General features: G+C 37.2%; 1 protein-coding gene and 1 non-coding gene across 5 annotated transcripts in view; one reads left to right on the top strand and one right to left on the bottom strand.

The window, feature by feature from the left end:
* The window catches only part of CPED1 (cadherin like and PC-esterase domain containing 1), a 317128-nt gene that overhangs the window by 93073 nt on the left and 206494 nt on the right, over positions 1-17561 (bottom strand). The window lies entirely within an intron of this gene.
* LOC112134428 (U6 spliceosomal RNA) lies at positions 13189-13292 on the top strand. The gene has a single exon (XR_002915861.1). It is a non-coding gene; the product is annotated as a U6 spliceosomal RNA (small nuclear RNA).

Here is a 17561-nt window from a genome sequence, read left to right as displayed (position 1 = left end):
TATGTAATATATAAAATAAAATTAAGCTATACATTACATACTGTAGCCATTTATTATTTTATATCCTGATAATATGCCATGGACATCATGGGAGGATTTTAATGATGATGGGGGTGGGGTGGGCTATCTCAACATAATTAGAATTGCATACTTAAAAAATACAAAAGCTAGACTGAAGACGAGTGAGTCTAGAGGTAGGAAAGTGAGTTAGGAGGCTATTATAATTGTTCAGGGGAAAGGTGATAAAAGTCTGCATTAGGTTGGTGGGGAAGAAGCCAGGATACAAGAGCTATGTAAAAGGAAGTTATGAGCACTGAAGGAGAGGGGGAATAATCTAGGATAAGTTGGAAATCTTTGGGTAACTGGCTGGACAAATGAGAAGAGTTTGGGGTTCCAAAAACACATCCATTCCCCTTCCCGACCAAAGGAATTTGTGTTCTCTTTGCTGCAGTGTTATAACACTTTTATCAGACCTATTGTGCTCTATTGTAATATATTTGGATTTTTCCCAAGACCTCAAAAACCTGGACAGTACACAGACAATAGCATCTGCTGAATAAATATAGATTTTAAGTCACGTTGGCCTTGTTCAATATATGATATGTATTAAGACATATACTTTATCAGTACTAAATTTCAATTCTCTTCCAGCTTCTTGGCATATAAGGATATCCTCCTTGGAAATAAGAAAACTTGAAATTGGTGCTATTGGAAAGAAGAATCAATAGCTCTAAGCGACACATATAAATTAATGAAGCATTCCCCTGTGCAATTTTTGTCACTGAGTCATAGGACTGGGATGACCATTTGTTTTATATTTTTTACTTTAACTTAAAATGATGTTAACTAGCATTAGTTGCTGAGACTGTGGGGAAACAGGCACACTTATACATTGTTTACAGTAATTAGCAGAGCATATTAAAGTTTACAATTCTCACTTAAAATTTTTTAAAATTCCATTTCTAGAAATCTTTACTAGAGAAATGAGTACAAGAATACAAAGATTTATCTGTAAGATGATGGTCATTGTAGCAATATTTATGGTAGCAAAGCATAAGAAAATCTGAATGTATGTCAATTAATGACTAAATAGATAAATACAGTATATTCATAAAATGAAATATTATGTAGTCATTTAAAAGAGGAAGGTAATTTCATATTTCCTGACCTGAAAAAATGTGCAAAATATATTAAGTTGGAGAAAAAAGAAAGCGGCAGGCCACTATTATAGCACTGTTTCATTTTTATTTTAAAATACAAATGTATGTAGGTATGTATATAAATATGTCAGTGTCAGTTTGGGCAAAATATTGAAGAATATGCCCTCAACTGTTATATGCTCTTTAACCTCGGAGCATAGTGTGACCGAGTATGATGGGATAGGTGGAGAACAGATGTTCACTAGGCATTTTACATGTTTTTTTTTTTAAGTGGTGGGATTATGAGTAATTTGTATTTCTTTCTTCAGGGATTCTCAGTATTTTTTCAGCCATTAAAAAACATTAAAAACAAATTAGTATGTACTGATCTAGAAAGATATTCATAATATTGTAAGTAAAAAAATGGAGGTTACAAACAAAAGTTTGTATTTAATTGTATCATTTCTTGGCAAATATTTATAATAATAAAAAGGCTAGATGGATATATACCAAACTGTGATATCTGGGGCAAGATTAGAAAGAACATGCAGTGATTTATTACATACATTTTGCATTATTTGTAATAAAAACAATAAAATATTAAAACAACCATTAATAAAAGGTCATCATGGCTGTTTTATATCTTAGAAATGTGCTTTAAAAGTTAATAGATTTTAGTAAAGAAAACTATATTCTAATTAGATCAGTAGCATCTCCCATTATGCAAAATATCCTTCTGTAAAGTGAATTAACTTTTTGTGATATTAATATTCACAATGCCTGGCTGCCCATTTTGGCCTAGTTAATGCTTGCCTTTTGGAGAAATAGAGGTCAAAGTTTCTTAATTATCTGTCTAAAACTTATTGAGAAAATGTCATTATTTTGTCTTCCTTAGCATCTCAAGGAAGGCTGTGTGCCCCACTTCTGTGCATTTGGTCCCTCTTTTCCTTTTTGAATGGGGGGTATTTATCTTTAGCAGTTGAAACTCTTTGAATGTTGACATAACTTAGATTTCAAGGCAGAAGAAGGGAGGTTACTGTTGCCTGTACTTACATAGAGGGAGCAGATTACTACATTTGCCTGAATACAAAAATCCTGAAAAAGCAGCTGTCTAGTGGAGGCTTCCCTGTCCATGGAATGAACTTCCTTTCTCATGGTCATTAAGACCTACGTTTGGAATAAAATCAGCTTTTATCATCCTGTTTAGGGTAGTAAATGAATTGGCTGGGTAACCTTCAGCTTTCTACTTGCTTCCAATCCATGTTTTAAAGAGCCTTTTAATTTCTGAGCATTTAAATTACATTAATTACATTTGAACTGAACAGGTTCTTACAGTGTCTTGTGCTTGCAAAATTTTCAAAGGGAGAAAAATGTTAGCTCAAACCTTGTAATCCTAGAGCTGAGCGCTGCTGAGAGTTTCAAGAAAATTCAGCAAAATGAATGTATTTAAATTCAGCAAAATGAATGTATGTAAATAAATAAATAAAATTGTATTTATTTATTTATTTAAAATAATATGTAATTATATTCTCCATTTCAGGACTCCTAAAAGAACAAACTATCTGTCTTAATTGAAGCTGAGTTTTCAGGAAGAGAAAATAAGTAAAAACAACAAAAACAACACTAGAAATCTCTGAAAGTGCAAAGAAAAGATAATACCAAAAGTACCTAAAATGGAGTTTCCTAAATATTAACTGAGGAGTGACTGTGAAATCTTTCAACAGTGTGAAAAGTGGATAAAAGACTCAGAATTACTTATAGGGTGAAAAATATAAGAGGGATGAAATAATTAACTTACTAAAAATGGAAGTAAGTGTTGCTTCATTGACAGATGAGTGGGATGTATAAAATCCCACATTGTAAAAAAGATATAATTTTTCCAGTTCTGATTAATAAAGGACAGTATTTCTAATGCACTCATGAAACATGGAAAGACTTTTCGTGTTTGATGACATATATAAATTTAAGAAAAAATCTTCAAAATCAATAAAAATTATAATTACTATACCTATCAACAGGCTTAACAATTTAGTTTTCTTAGTATTTAAAATTCATTTGAAATCCTCATCAGCAAAATAAACCTTGCTTTCCAGAGAGATAAGTCTTTTCTTTACTTAATAATGAAAAGGAACTGCATCCCAGAAAAGAAAACCAATTATTTTATGGAGGTGGCCTGCAGCACCCATTTGAATCATCAGGATTAGGCAATGACCCTCTTTTGGTTATATTTATCTGACCGTTTTCTGCAGGAAAGGAACATTAATAGCTATATAAAGCTTCAACACATGTTGCACAGAGAGGACTATATAATCCTCTATTATTTCTGCCTGTAAATGACTACATGTCTAGCACTAGCCTGGGGCAGAATTGGCTGCCAGGAAACTTGACCTGCATCATGGGCTTAATGAAGCTGTAATGTTCTGTTTATAATTCTTTCCACTCTTAACTAGAATTGTATCCAGGGGAAATGAGATAATGTGCCTCTCCTTTTTGGATCATTGGGGCTACTGACCAGTCTTCTGTGAAGGGACAAGGAATACAATGTGGATACTGTTCAGGTTCTGTGATTTGTTCTGCCCATCATTCTGGAGGATCAATTCAGATTTGGGCAGGTAGGGCACCTAATTTTCACCCATAGGAACAAAGTCTGACATATGGCTGCCTGTAGGTGTGTGTGGACTGGTAGACTTGAAATATACTTGTATACAATTTCCTCTGCCTTTTCTATGATGACAATAAGTGAGGCTGGGCCTTTCCCATATTTTTTATTTAGAGATGTTTTCCTTCAGTATCCTTATCCCTTTTCTGATCCTTTTTCTCATTCAGGGGCTTCTACTTTGTAAAATTATTATGGACTTTTAGACTTCTAATCTGCTCAGTCTCTTCTGGCCACCCCAGCAAGAAAGGAAAGGATATAATTTTTTTTTAACCTAACCCGTAATCAAACCAGTGGCCCCCTCTCCAATTTTGGAACAAAGAGTTTAAAATGGAGTTTAAAATGGAGGCATCATTACATAGGCAAAAGAGGTTTTTAGAGTAGGTAGTTCTCCTGCAAGCATTCTGAAATGTGGGGTGTTTGAGGAAATACTGACTCGGGTGGATCTCTCCTTTCTGAGCTCCTCCTCCTCACCTCCCTGAAAGCGAGGGTTGGGAACCCTCCCTGAGTGCAGGAGCAAATGCAGGCGCTATAGTGGAGAAGTGGGTGTCTTGCCTCTTTTGGCCCTTTGCGTGGACAGCCCCAAGACCTAGAGCCAACCCTGCCATGTGACACGCAACTGACAAGCAGCTTCCCATCCTTTTTCTTTCTTTATTCTTCTTCTTTTCCTCTGCTCTTGAATACCAAAACAAAACACAGCCTCATAATCTACTCATTTAATACAGTTACCCTTTCCCTCCATGACACTTAGTCAGAATTCCTCTGTTATTATACACTTGTTAACAATTTCAGTGGCCCTGTTTCCCTCAGACAGAAAATTCAGTTTCCTCAGTACCATGAAGGCAGAAGCAGCACAGGAGGGAGACAGAGGGTGATGGCCTTGCTGCTCAACTACACTGAGAGCAACTGGCGTCTTAACTAAGGAAAAGGGCCCACAGGGGCAGTTAGGGAGCCACTGTGGCCTTTGAGATGGTATAGAATGGTCTGTTGTCAGAGTGGAAGCCATGCTGACGGGTCTATCTGTTGACAGAGAAGGAAAGGGAAAGATGGTAAGACATAACCAGGAGTCACAAAGATAAAGATTATTTTTTAACATGGGGGTGATTTGTATGTTTGCTGACAGAAAAGAAGGAGGCAGTAGAAGGGATAAGTTCGAAGAATAATTAATTGGTGGAGCCAGGCTCCCAGGAGAAAGGAGGTAATAGGTCTGAGGAAAGTGGAGGGATTAGCCTCTGAGAGAATAGACAGCTCTGTCTTAGAGAAGGGATCTGTGAAGGTATAGAAGGATTTGGAGATGTAGGTTTATACCAGCTGACTTTGATCTTCTTAACAATCTGTTGAGACTTAGGGCATAGGGATGAAAGCGTGAGGAGAGTGGAAAAGATTTGGAAAGGATGTATCATGTCCTTTGGTGGTGAGACAGGTGTGTCATATTTATTTATCATGGGCTGCGAGTCAGTGGGTCTTAAAATAGGAACAACTGGCTTCAGAAATTAGTAACAGCCTAAGCCAGAAGGAGGGAATAATTCTAGAAAAAAAGGCACTCGGTGAACCACCACATGTTTTGAAAACTCACTGGGTCTATAAACCTTCCTAGAGGCTCTTTGGAAAATGAACCAGAAGACCTGTGTTATAGCATTGACTCAGCTACTTAACATCTTTCCTATTTTTGGCATGATTGTTAATTATTTCCCAATCAGGCTCACCACTTGCAAAATGGGTATCTATTAATTTACTCAACAAATACTTACAGACTGCTCACTACTGCAAGGTGCTGTGTTAGGGATGGCAAGTACAAGAGAAACAGGATACTCTGTCCTCAAGTTTCCATCAGTCTAGTGACTCCCAATCTTGCTTCATTTACTGGGAGGGTCAACTGAGATAATAAGTCAGAATGTGTTTTTAAAATTCTGGAGCCCAACTGTAGAAAAAATCTAGAGAAAAGTAATTTTTTTCTTGAAACAACTGTCTTGTTGTGATCATGACCTAATGGTGATCACAATTTCCAGATAGAAGACTACCTCCAAAAGATGCCCGCGGCTCTCCCAGGCTTAAACCCTCTTACGGCAACCATTGTCTCCCATTGGGAAGCAGGGAGCCTAGCTTTTACACCGCACTGAGGCTATCCTCTCCACTTCCTCCTGTCTCCAGTGACTGGTTGCCATATTCCTGTGGCTGACTCCTCTGATGAAGACAGCGCTAATTCCAGCAGAGGCACAACACAGAGCTGTCCCAGCAGCCAAGTGTAAACCAGCAGAGTTCTTTGATCTTCAGCCTGGTGCATTCTTTGGGTGGCCAAAACTTTGGAAGGACAAGCTGAAAGAGTATGCCTGGTGTTTGGAAGCCAGGTCAGAGGTAATGTTCTGGAGATGCTTTCTGAGAGTAGAATTAAGAAAATTGCCTTTTCTTTTTGATGTCTAAGTCTAGAATAGGAAAAATTGTTCTCTGAAATGTATCCAGAAGTTCTGGGAATGGTCTCTCACTACAATTATGGCTGCAGGATTAATTTTGCTATACTATACTCAACTTTCATTAGCATACAATTTTGTTCCATATTTCTGTTTTATCTAACATTAAAAAATTGCCATCAGTGGTGGAATATGGAGGAAATGGAGGAAATCTTTCTCTTCTTTTGTGTTCAGGCTAAGGGGAAGTCTACTTCTAAAAGGAGGATTTGTCAGATAAGAAAAAAATATAAACTGCAGATTAGGTGTAGAGGAGAGGAAGACAGAAGATGAAACTGAAATTGCTTTACCTTCTGCTTTCTGTCTTCCTCTGTGAAGGGCTGTATAACTGCATTCAGAAATTAGACTCCTAGAGGGCTTACCAGGTAGAGGTATGAGCTAATTGCTCCCTATCTAGGTGTGAGGAAAGCAACAAAAAGCTGCAAAGAAATCAATTTTCTGGGCATTCCTCTCTAAATTTTCTCCTTCCTTCCTTCCTTCCTTCCTTTCCTCTCTTTCTCTTTCTTTCCTTCTCTCTCTCTCTCTCTCTCTGTCTCTCACTCTCCCTCTCTCTCCCTCTTTCTCTCTTTCTCTTTCTTTCTTGATGACATCTCACACACCCTGTTGCCCAGGCTGGAGTGCAGTGGCGTGATCTCGGCTCACTGCTACATCCACCTCCTAGGTCCAAGCAACTCTCCTGCCTCAGCCTCGCAAGTAGCTGCAATTATAGGTGTGTGCCACCAAGCCAGGCTAGTTTTTGTATTTTTGGTAGAGCGGGGTGTCACCATGTTGACCAGGCTGGTCTTGATAATAATTTATTTCTATAACTTTGTCTTTCTTGGGGTGTCTCAATAGATAAGTGCATTTTCTAGAGCTTGTTCTCTAAGCTCTGGTTCTTGACCTTCCCATCTGATGTGCACCTCCTCCTACCTTGTATCTCAGATCTGATTTTCTCAAAAACCTAGAGATTGCTCTATTAAAGGCAGAAACACCCACACATGTTACAGTGAAGGGAGGTTTTTATTAGCTTTCAACACGTGATTCTCTGCCTTGCCCTATCTAACGTTCTCTTCACTGCTCTCTCCTCTTTTGATTTGCCTTTAATGTGGATATTCTTCTGTGAATGACTCTGAGGTTGAATGTCTGAGAGACCCTTTGCTGCTACAATGATACTATTGCTCTCTGTCATTTCCTCACTGACCTTAACTTCTTGGTGTGATTTGTTTCTCTTCTTGGGCTAGAGAAGTTTGTTTCTCTTTAGGTTCCCCACTTTGCACTGGTCTGTATCGAACTTTCTGTTTCATTCAATTCAACAAATATTTGCTGATAATTGTGCGTGGTCCAATGTGGGATAAAAATGTAAGTAAGACTCTTTCTTTTTTAAAAAACTTTAAAATTTGTGGGGAGACAGCCAAGTGCAGAGTATAACCCAAATATTGTAATAAGTTCTGCTGTACACACTTGAGAAGAATTAACTGAAGGTATACCCACATTCCCAAAAAGGCTCCCAGAACCTCTCCATTTTGCCTTTTTCCAATTTCCAAATTCCTACATCACTTATTTGAGGCTTAAATCAGCATTTTCCACAGTGTATTCCTTGTAACACTAGGCCCAAGAGATGCTCTGTGAAAAAACAATTTCACGACCAATTAAGAATAGGAAATGTATACACATTCTCCTCTTGGAAATCCACAGTATGCATTGACACACCTGAGGTTTTCACCAGCAGAGAGGCTGAAGAAAATTTCTTTAACCCAGAATTTTCTGATTTTATATCCTTGCACACCACTTTTTACATAATACCTTATAGGAAAAGTGATGTTTCTCAGGCCACACTCTTGGAAACATTGCCCTAATTGATTTATTAAATGATGAATATGATAATGTTATGAAAATCTTAGATGTATGCACGTTTATCATCATATAAAACCTTTTATACCAGCTGGCTTTTTAAATACCCAGAATTGTGCTGCCCAATATGGTAGTAATGAGCCACATGTAACCTACTGAGCACTTGAAACACAGCTAGTCTCAGATGAGATGCACTGTAAGTGTAAAATACACACCAGATTCAGAAGACAATATAAAAAAAAATGTGAACTCTCTCACTAGTAATTTTTATATTGATTATATATTGAAACAAAATATTTTGGATATATTTGGTCCAATAACATATTATTTAAATTAACTTCCCCTATTTATTTTTAAAAAATGTGGCTACAGGAAAATTTAAAATTACATGTGTGGTTCACATTATCTTTCCATTGGCTGACACTGCCTTAGAAAATAGAAACTTTTTTCTATATTGGTATTTTTCTTTTTTTTTTTTTTTTTTTGAGATGGAGTCTCGCTCTGTTGCCAGGCTGGAGTGCAGTGGCATGATCTCGGATCACTGCAAACTCCACCTCCCAGGTTCAACCGATTCTCTCACCTCAGCCTCCTGAGTAGCTGGGACTACAGGCGTGCACCACCACGCCCAGCTAACTTTTGTATTCTTAGTAGAGACGGGTTTCACCATGCTGGCCAGGATGGTCTAGATCTCTTGACCCCGTGATCCGCCCACCTCTGCCTCCCAAAGTGCTGGGATTATAGGTGTGAGCCACCACGCTCGGCCCTACATTTGTATTTTTTCTATAGCACACAGAAAGACCATATACCCAGTGAAAACATTTTCAACATTGTTGACTAAATTATTATGGTTAGGAAAGCCAGTGAGTTGAATCTTATTCTCCAAGGTGTTCACACTCTTACTCATTATCATACCCCGTGTGTGGACTGTTCTTACTGTCCATTCACTACTTCAGCCTATAAATCATAGAGAACCACACGTGGTAATGCTGTGCTTCTACAGATGGTCTAAGACCCCTTGTTATGTTCTTCTTAGCTCCCCAGTTACAAATGCTAAAGTGCACTTGTAATTCCTATTTCAAAGCAATCATTCCGACGTCATTTTTGTGAATTTCAATAGTTTTGGGCACTTATAGACTGTAGAGTTATTCCCTGGCATTGAATCTAATTTGCCAAAGGCATCATCATTGTTTCTCATGACCTAAAATACCACTCCTTGGTGGGCAGGGGAAAAAAGCAGAAGTCAAAATCCCTACTATTATCACATTTGCTTCAGAGGAATCTTCCCAGATTTGAAGGTCCATGTAACAGGCTCAGAAATAACTGATAGAGACCGTGTATTCCGTTACCGATAGGAATGAAACTTAAAATAAAATCACATGCTTTGATAAGTCATACCATATCTGTGAAATCATTATGCCAGCACGTGGTATCTTGTAACCACCTGAATCTACAGCTACATGAAGGGCTTTGAGTTAGCTGCATTTCACATGAGCTGCAGAGAAGGCTCTGGTGTAGTGAATTTCAGAGAGTAGTAAGAAGACAACCCCAATGGCAGCTGATATGAAAGTTGCAGTGAGAGGAAAATAAGCAGGATTGGGCAGCACTCTGTAAAGTATGAGTCCGGGCAAAAACACAGGGAACAACACCATGGCAAATAAACTGCAGGTGCTTCCAATCAGGCAAAAGTGTGCTTGCTCCATTCACACTTGCCATCTGAGGAAAACTGCAATGAAAATGGATCTGATTTACTCATCTTTCACACAGAAGCATAGCATGTGCACAAGAAACCATACCAAATGTAACCATAAAAATGAGCTTTTATCTAAGAAGGTATAAAAAGGCATCAAAAAAGATGTGTGCTCATGACACTCAGAAGCTTGTATTTGAATAAAAAAGCCTTCTTATTATGTCAGTTTGGTTCAATAACATTTTTTGAGATTGTCTAATTTATAAATGCCAAGGTATAAGGTACTGAGTGATTTTTTTCCTAAACATTAAACTCTGCTGACACCACCTTGTCTTTTGCGTAATAACTGCTACCCCCAACACTATTTTCTGACTTTTTATTGTAATCTTGTTCTAAACACGTCAGTCTTTCTCTATTGCAATCTAACCACACATTGTTATTAGACTTAAACTTTGAAACACATTTCTGAACATATCTCCCCAATATTTTAAAAAATCAATGATTTACCATTGGCATTAAACAAAAGCCACACTTACTAGTCTGATTCTTCAGTTTACAATTTGGTTTCATCTACTAGCTTGGCCTTATCATCCATAATCAACTTTGGATACTCCACAGATGAGGCAATTTGGACAGCTTGCTTTGCTACTCTTGTGCTGCTAGGCTCAGCTTCCATCTCTGCACATCCAGCTCCTACTCAAAGTTCATGGCTCAAGTCAGTTCCACGGCTCTCTCAATAGCTAGAATTCTACAGCCTCTGCCCTCAGCATTTTTCTAAGCATTCTTCTACTATTACCTCTATTAAGCACATACGCGTGCGCACACACACACACAACACACCCATATACACACACTCTACTGTAGCAATTATTCTGCCTAAATCAAATCCTAGCTTTGCCCATTACTAGCTGTTTAACATGGGGCATTACTTAACCTCCCTGTGCCTTAGTTTCCTCAAGTATGAAAAGAAGGATAATCATAGGACTTACTTCTAAAGGTTTTTGTGGGGAATAAATGAGTTTCTGTAAAGTGCTGAGAACAGTACTTGATGTATAGTTGGCCCTTTGTAAGTAATTCGGTGTTATCCATAGCAGCAGTCATAGTAAAGGTATTAGTGGTACTGTTGTTATTTTTTCATCCCTGGCAGTACTTTCATGTGATCTCATGTATTGCTCATGATCAACAAACATTTATAGAGTAAAGCAGTAAGTAAATGAGCATAAAGTAATACATTTTAAAATGAGAGTCAATGCACTAATTTGCTATTACTTTTAAAACCTGCTTTAGGAATGCTCTCTTAATAGTACCAGGACTTATTGGGTACTCTCTAGAAAAAAAAAAAAAGATTATTTTTAAGGAATAACTAAAGTAAAAACGAAGTTCTATGAACTGGAAACTTGTGGATTAGCTGCTTTATGAAAGTGCATTATTTTAGTGTGCAATTCTGGAGAAGCAAACATTGATCAACATTTATATTTGATATCCTTAACTTTAATAAACGTACACAAAACAAAAACTGAGTTCAGTCCAGTAATGGCAACCAAATGGTGTTTTTTAACTTTCCAGATTGACTTTGTGCCCATTATCTCATTAAAGTTCTCTTGCTCTAATGAGCTAGACTTGTGGGAAAAGGTTTAAAAATAAAGCTGAAAAAAAAAGAAACTTTAGTGTGATCTAAAATTCGGTCTCATCTATTCTCTGTCAGCGTACAGTAGCACGGGGAACTGAAGAAACACTCTTCAGCCTTTGAAAATCAATGTGCATTTCATAGAGAGCTGCTGCCTTTCAGTCATAGCGTTTTCCCCGCTGTCTTATAAGTATGTCCTGCACTAAATTTTACATGTCCCCAGACGCCTATTTAATTCTCACAGCTGGGAGACAGGAGTAAGTCCAGCCAAATCTGTTTTCCTAGAGTGCCTACAAATCTGCCCTTCAATAATTTATTTTCTCTACTATAATGGTCTCTAGCTAAGCTCTAATAGATTTTGCCACACAGTTGCTGCTTTAATCAGAGAAGAGAGTTTTATGGGTTTATTAATCATGCTCTTTTTCAAAAGCTGCTGATTAAGCATTTGCCTGACAGTTGCAAGCAGTCAGAAGGTACAATGGAGGCTGTTTGCTTACTGAGTAGCAGCCTGCAGGTAGCTTTCTCATAGGGCCCACAACAGACTGCATACAGCTAGTGCCAACTGAGCAGACTGAAGTTTCAATTCTCCCCAGCTCCTAGCAACAGATTGTTCTCAGCAATCTTCTCCCCGCCATTTTATTCACCAGGACTATTCCAGCAGCCAATAGCAAAATTCCTTCCTGCTCTCCACATCCCAAAGCAGCTAAATTATTTCTGAAAACTGAATGACATGCTTGGCAAAGAATGTATTCCACCCTGAGGCGCTACTTACAACATGGTTTTCTTTGGCCTACTCAAGCAGCAGACCCACTAAACACCATCTCCCCCCGCCTTCTAGGAAAGCGGCAACCTAAGCCACATAGTCCCTTTATGTGTTATAGTCAAGGCACCAACTAACAGCCAAACAACACAGCAAGGCTTCCTGGATTCAAGAAAACCCCTATTTCTCCAAGGCCAATTTACAGCACACTCATAGGAACACACATTCAGACCAAACACCAACCAAGCTTGAGGTTTTGTTAGAAGTCAAGATACCGGTAATAAGTAGCAAGTTGTGTTTTTGAAAGAAAAATTAACTTATATTTATTGAATGTTTTTACACTGAATATAAATGTTTTCTTCAAAATGCGTATCTGTCTGGAAGTCCTTCACATTCCTTAGATATGTGTGTAAATTTCTGTATTCCCTTAGTGGTTATTACCAAGTAGAGAAGAATGAAAATATCCTTGAGGTGAATTTAGTAAGGATTGGTCCATGACTCGTCTAAACTTTTCTACATTTGGTTCCAGAGCAAACATTTAAAGCAGTACTTCATATTCTCAACCTAGCATAAGTGTGTTAAATGTACTTCTCCTTTGACTTAAAATGATCAGATTTCTAAAATTAAATTTTTGCTGGAATTATCAACATTATATTGATGTATCTGTAATCACTAGAAAATGAGCAGTTCTTTGTTTCAATATGTGTTTTCGTATAATGAAAGGTGATTTAAAATGATAGCAATTAAACTATGGAAAGAATAAAGCAAAAATATTTTTAAATTATCTTATGTTTCTTCAAAATCAAGCTGTTAATTCTACACAAAGATTTCTTGGGTTAGTATTATAGATATCTGTGTAGATATTTCATCATGTCTATTAAAAGTCTGGGGTCTTACATGTTTCTATTTGTATCTCCTATTTTGAAAGAATTAATGGACAAATAAACAAAACAGGAGACTTTAGTATGGTACTTTATACATTGTAGCATACTAAGCAAGAAAATCATAATATTAAAAACTAATGGTGCTCACTTCACCAACACATATACTAAAATTGGAATGATACAGAGATTAACATGGACCCTGTGTAAGGATGACATGCAAATTCACGAAGCGTTCCATATTTTTAAAACAGAAAATTTAGCCTGACATGGTGGAACAAGCCTGTAGTCCCAGCTTCTCAGGAGGCTGAGGCAAGAGGATCACCTGAGCCCTGAAGGCCGAGGCTGCAGTGAATGGTGAAATCACCACTGCACTCCATCCTGGGCAATGGAGTAAGACCCTGTCTCAAAACAGAAAAACAAAAAACAAACAACTAATGAGAGAAAGGGATGTTTTTAAAAACAGATCATTTTAGTTCTCTCTAATGAATTTATAAAAATTAAAAACTTATTTTATGAGACATTAGAAAGTCCCAATACACACATTTGAATTCATTTCTATCCTTCACATCATATTACATTTTTAAATAAGCAATGAGACATACTGAGCTTTAAAGCTTGACAGATTTAACAGAAAAACCAAAACCCCAAACCATACAGCTGGTAAATGAAATAATCATCAGTTACAGTCTTGATATGTGGAGATCATATATGCTCTGCTTCAATCACCTGAAAAAAATGGTAAAATAAATCTATACTTTGGTCCATTTTAATTAAATTATATTTAATCAGCATTATCCAGGTAGTGCCATGAACACTTTTTACTGCTATCATTTCGAAATATATTATAGGCCGGGTACAGTGGCTCGTGCTAGTAATCCCAGCACTTTGGGAGGCCAAGGCAGGTGGATCACTTGAGGTCAGAGTTCGAGACCAGCCTGGCCGACATGGTGAAACCCTGTCTCTACTAAAATAAATATAAAAATTAGCTGGGCATGGTGGCAGGCACCTGTAGTCCCAGCTACTTGGGAGGCTGAGGCAGGAGAATTGCTTAAATCCGGGAGGGAGAGGTTGCCGTAAGCCGAGATAGACCACTGCACTATAGCCTGGGCAACAGAGCAAGATTCTGTCTCAAAAAAAAAAAAAAAAACCATATATATATATATGGAGAGAGAGAGAGAGAGTGCTTGCTAATCCATGTTAATAGAGGCCATGACTGTACAGATAAATGAAGTCCACGGATGTTAATTTCTAACTCTTACTTCATTGTATACATATAAGAAAATACTTCTGATTTATTTCTGAGATTTTCTATCAGGCATGTCTTAATCTTACACCTGAGTTTTATAGGAGATATAAAGTAGTAGAAATCTGACATAAATCAGAAATAGGATTAAATCTTAACTACCAGTAACCCTGGGCAAGTTACTAGCCTTTTAAAACTTCAAGTTCCTCCTCTGTAGAGTTAACAACACTTACATAGTGGGGTTATTGAAAGGCTGTGCACCTACTAACACATAGCAGTTGCTCAGAAATGGCAACTTCTCTCTATTTTCCTACTTTTCATCTGCCCTTCATTTGCTTCTGACCCACTCTTTAGAATCTTGGAACATACCACGCCATTGCTGAAATTTTCAGATGATCCATGAGAAGAAGCAATTAAAGAAGAAATTGAATTAATGTGATTTTGATTTTATTAGTTTAAATGACCCAATAGGAACTTTGACACAAAAGAAAGCAAAACTTTTATATCTACCAAACAAGCCTAAAAGGTATTAGGGTACTATAAATGGTTTATTTTTTCAACTAAAGTAACCCAGATTGTTCAAATTTTCCGTCATTTAGCTTGGTATCTTTAATAAATGTTGGCCAGTCTAACAGCACTCACATTTCACTTTTGGTTTCTTCTCTTTTAATTTTTTCATCAAACATTTGTTCATATGCATTGTAAAAACAAATAGAAATTAATCATAGCAATGGCTAAAATATAAACCACAAATTTGACTGAGTCAGCGGAGGTTTTTCTGGGTAACCCCAAAATTCCATGTCTCTGTGTATTTCAGTCCCTTTGTCAACTTATTACATGATAAATGAAACAGCTCAGAAGAACAGAGTAAAAGTTAATCCATCTTAAGAGTTCTATATGCTCTTAGTCAGATCCCCGATCCAAAAGGAAACCTGATCTAGGTTTTGAAAGCACTTTGTTGTCCCAGAATGATTTTACTTGATCAAGTTCCCAGAAAATACATGGTTGAGCCTGATGACAAATTGTCAGAAAGTCAGTGGGGAAGTGCTCTGCTTCTCCTCAACAGAAAACATAAGAATCATATCTATTTTGTCTGTCTTAAAATTTTGATATAAGAGTCTTCTCTTTGTCATCAGGTGTGAATATTTATTTATTTTACAGTATGTATGTTGTATTCAAGTGAGGAAATGAATAAAAGATAGTTTTCTCTGGAAATTTTCTCTATCCTTTCATTCTTTGTGTATTCTCTTGACTTCTAAATAACTATTGGTCTGCTTTACCCCTCAAAGCCTGACCTGCAGTTATTCAAGTTTGAACATAATGTGCCAAACATTTTGTTCACCATATTAAGCTATGTGTCGGGTACAAAGAATAACTTAGGGTTAGCTCTGGTACTCGAGGGATGTCCTGCTTGATTCTAGAGAGCACAGACCCAAAGCAGCATGTACACTCACGCATATCATCCATCTTATAGGTTGTATATTTCTTCCAGAATATTTGGAACCATAAGTGTTTTGGACTTCAGATGTTTTTAGATTTCTGAATATCTGCAGTAAATATTTACCAGTTGAGCAGCCCTAATCCAAGAATCTGAAATCCAAAACACTCCAATGAGCATTCTTTTGAACCTCATGTCAGTACTCAAAAAGTTTTGAATTTCGTAGCAGTTCAGATTTTGGATTTTCAGATTAGGGATACTCGAACTCTATATGCATACATGACTTGTAGGAAAGGATGAGGGGAAATGGTGAAAGAATAAGATGACCCAAGAAAGAGCCAATTATATTTAGGAAATGGCCAGTGGACATGGTAGTTAATAGTTGCAGATTCAAATATAATGGCAAAGCTTCACAGATTTCCCCTCTCCAATTTCATGACTTTCTGCTTCTGGGTCTCTAACTTACTCATAATGCCAGAAATGGGATCACTGCACAAGATATTTTCAATGTATTTGTAAGGTCTACTTATATCACTTATTGTCAAGGAAGTGTTTTGGTTTGCTGCCATCTAGACGAGATCAAACAACACTTCGATTAAAATGAAATATTTATTGTGGACCTAACTGTAGTGCCAGTTTGTTGGTAAGCCAGGGAAATAATGTTGAAGGAAAGTTCAAAAACTGAATTGTTCAAATAATAGCATTTCCTTTTTTTCTTTCTACCATCTTTCTCAATTTCTGTGATGAGCTCACCAATTAAAAATACATTTTGATCAAGGTCTGAAACTGATATACCTCTCAGAGTTTTGGTCCCAAAACTACGAAAAAGAACCACAGAGGCATGCAACCAATAACCACCCAAATTTGAGTGAATTAGAACTTTTCCGTTTTGCCACACTAGTCCGAAAGCCACAGGCATTCCACCACCCCAGAAGGATCTGGAGAACTGATGGAGAGAATAAAAAATGAACGCAGATTGTACATAATTGTGCTGTTGTATTCTTATTTCAAAGGCCATAGAAAGAACCCCAAGTTTCAATTCAAAGGCCTCCCTAGCAAAAATAATATTCTTCTCCTCAGCCTGCCTTGTACTGGTCCTTCAAAATCATCTCAGATGTCACTTCCTCCAAGAAGCCTCCTCTAATATGCTTAATTGCAGACTGCAGGGTGTAGGCTTATGGTGTCCTTTGCTCACCAGGGCATGAATTTCCCTATAAATCTGCAAACTATTTGTTAAACTCTAAAAACGTTGTCTTTTTCTATGCTCGGTGTTTTTTGAAGAGTTTAGATTGCGGTTTACATTCTAAAAGGTGGCAAAAAGCATTAATAAAACAGTTCTTTTACTTTTCCCCCCAAGAACCTATCCTCTAATATTTTGGAACATTTTCCTCGTTCCATTAATTCTCTATTTTGCTATAATCACATGGCCTTTACCTCCAAACAACCTTGGCATTTATAGGCTAAAGGAACAATACTATAACAGCCAAGACTGGTCAGACAGGCTTTAAAACTCAGCACTGACTCTGGGATGGGGAAAATCTGATTTGTATGTGTGCGACTTTTGTAAAATAATTTGTAACTTAACTTAGATGACTTCACTAGGATTTAATAAAATCCTGTCATCACATTCAGGTTTCAGATTTTATATGTTTGCTAAACGTGGTAGAATAATCCAGAGCTGCTTTCATTTCTTCAGAGTTTGTGAGACTGTATTATTTGAAACAGAAGTTTTTGATGGTCAAAAAAGGATATATATTTCTCTGATACTGGAAAATAAAAGTAGATAAAATAGAAGTATTTTCTTAAAAATTATTTCTTTCTTTACTTATTTT

This window comes from Pongo abelii, chromosome 6 (genome assembly GCF_028885655.2).
Source record: "Pongo abelii isolate AG06213 chromosome 6, NHGRI_mPonAbe1-v2.0_pri, whole genome shotgun sequence".
NCBI lineage: Eukaryota > Metazoa > Chordata > Mammalia > Primates > Hominidae > Pongo > Pongo abelii.
The sequence above is the reverse complement of the archived record's forward strand: the minus strand, read 5'-3'. Positions and strand labels throughout refer to the sequence as shown.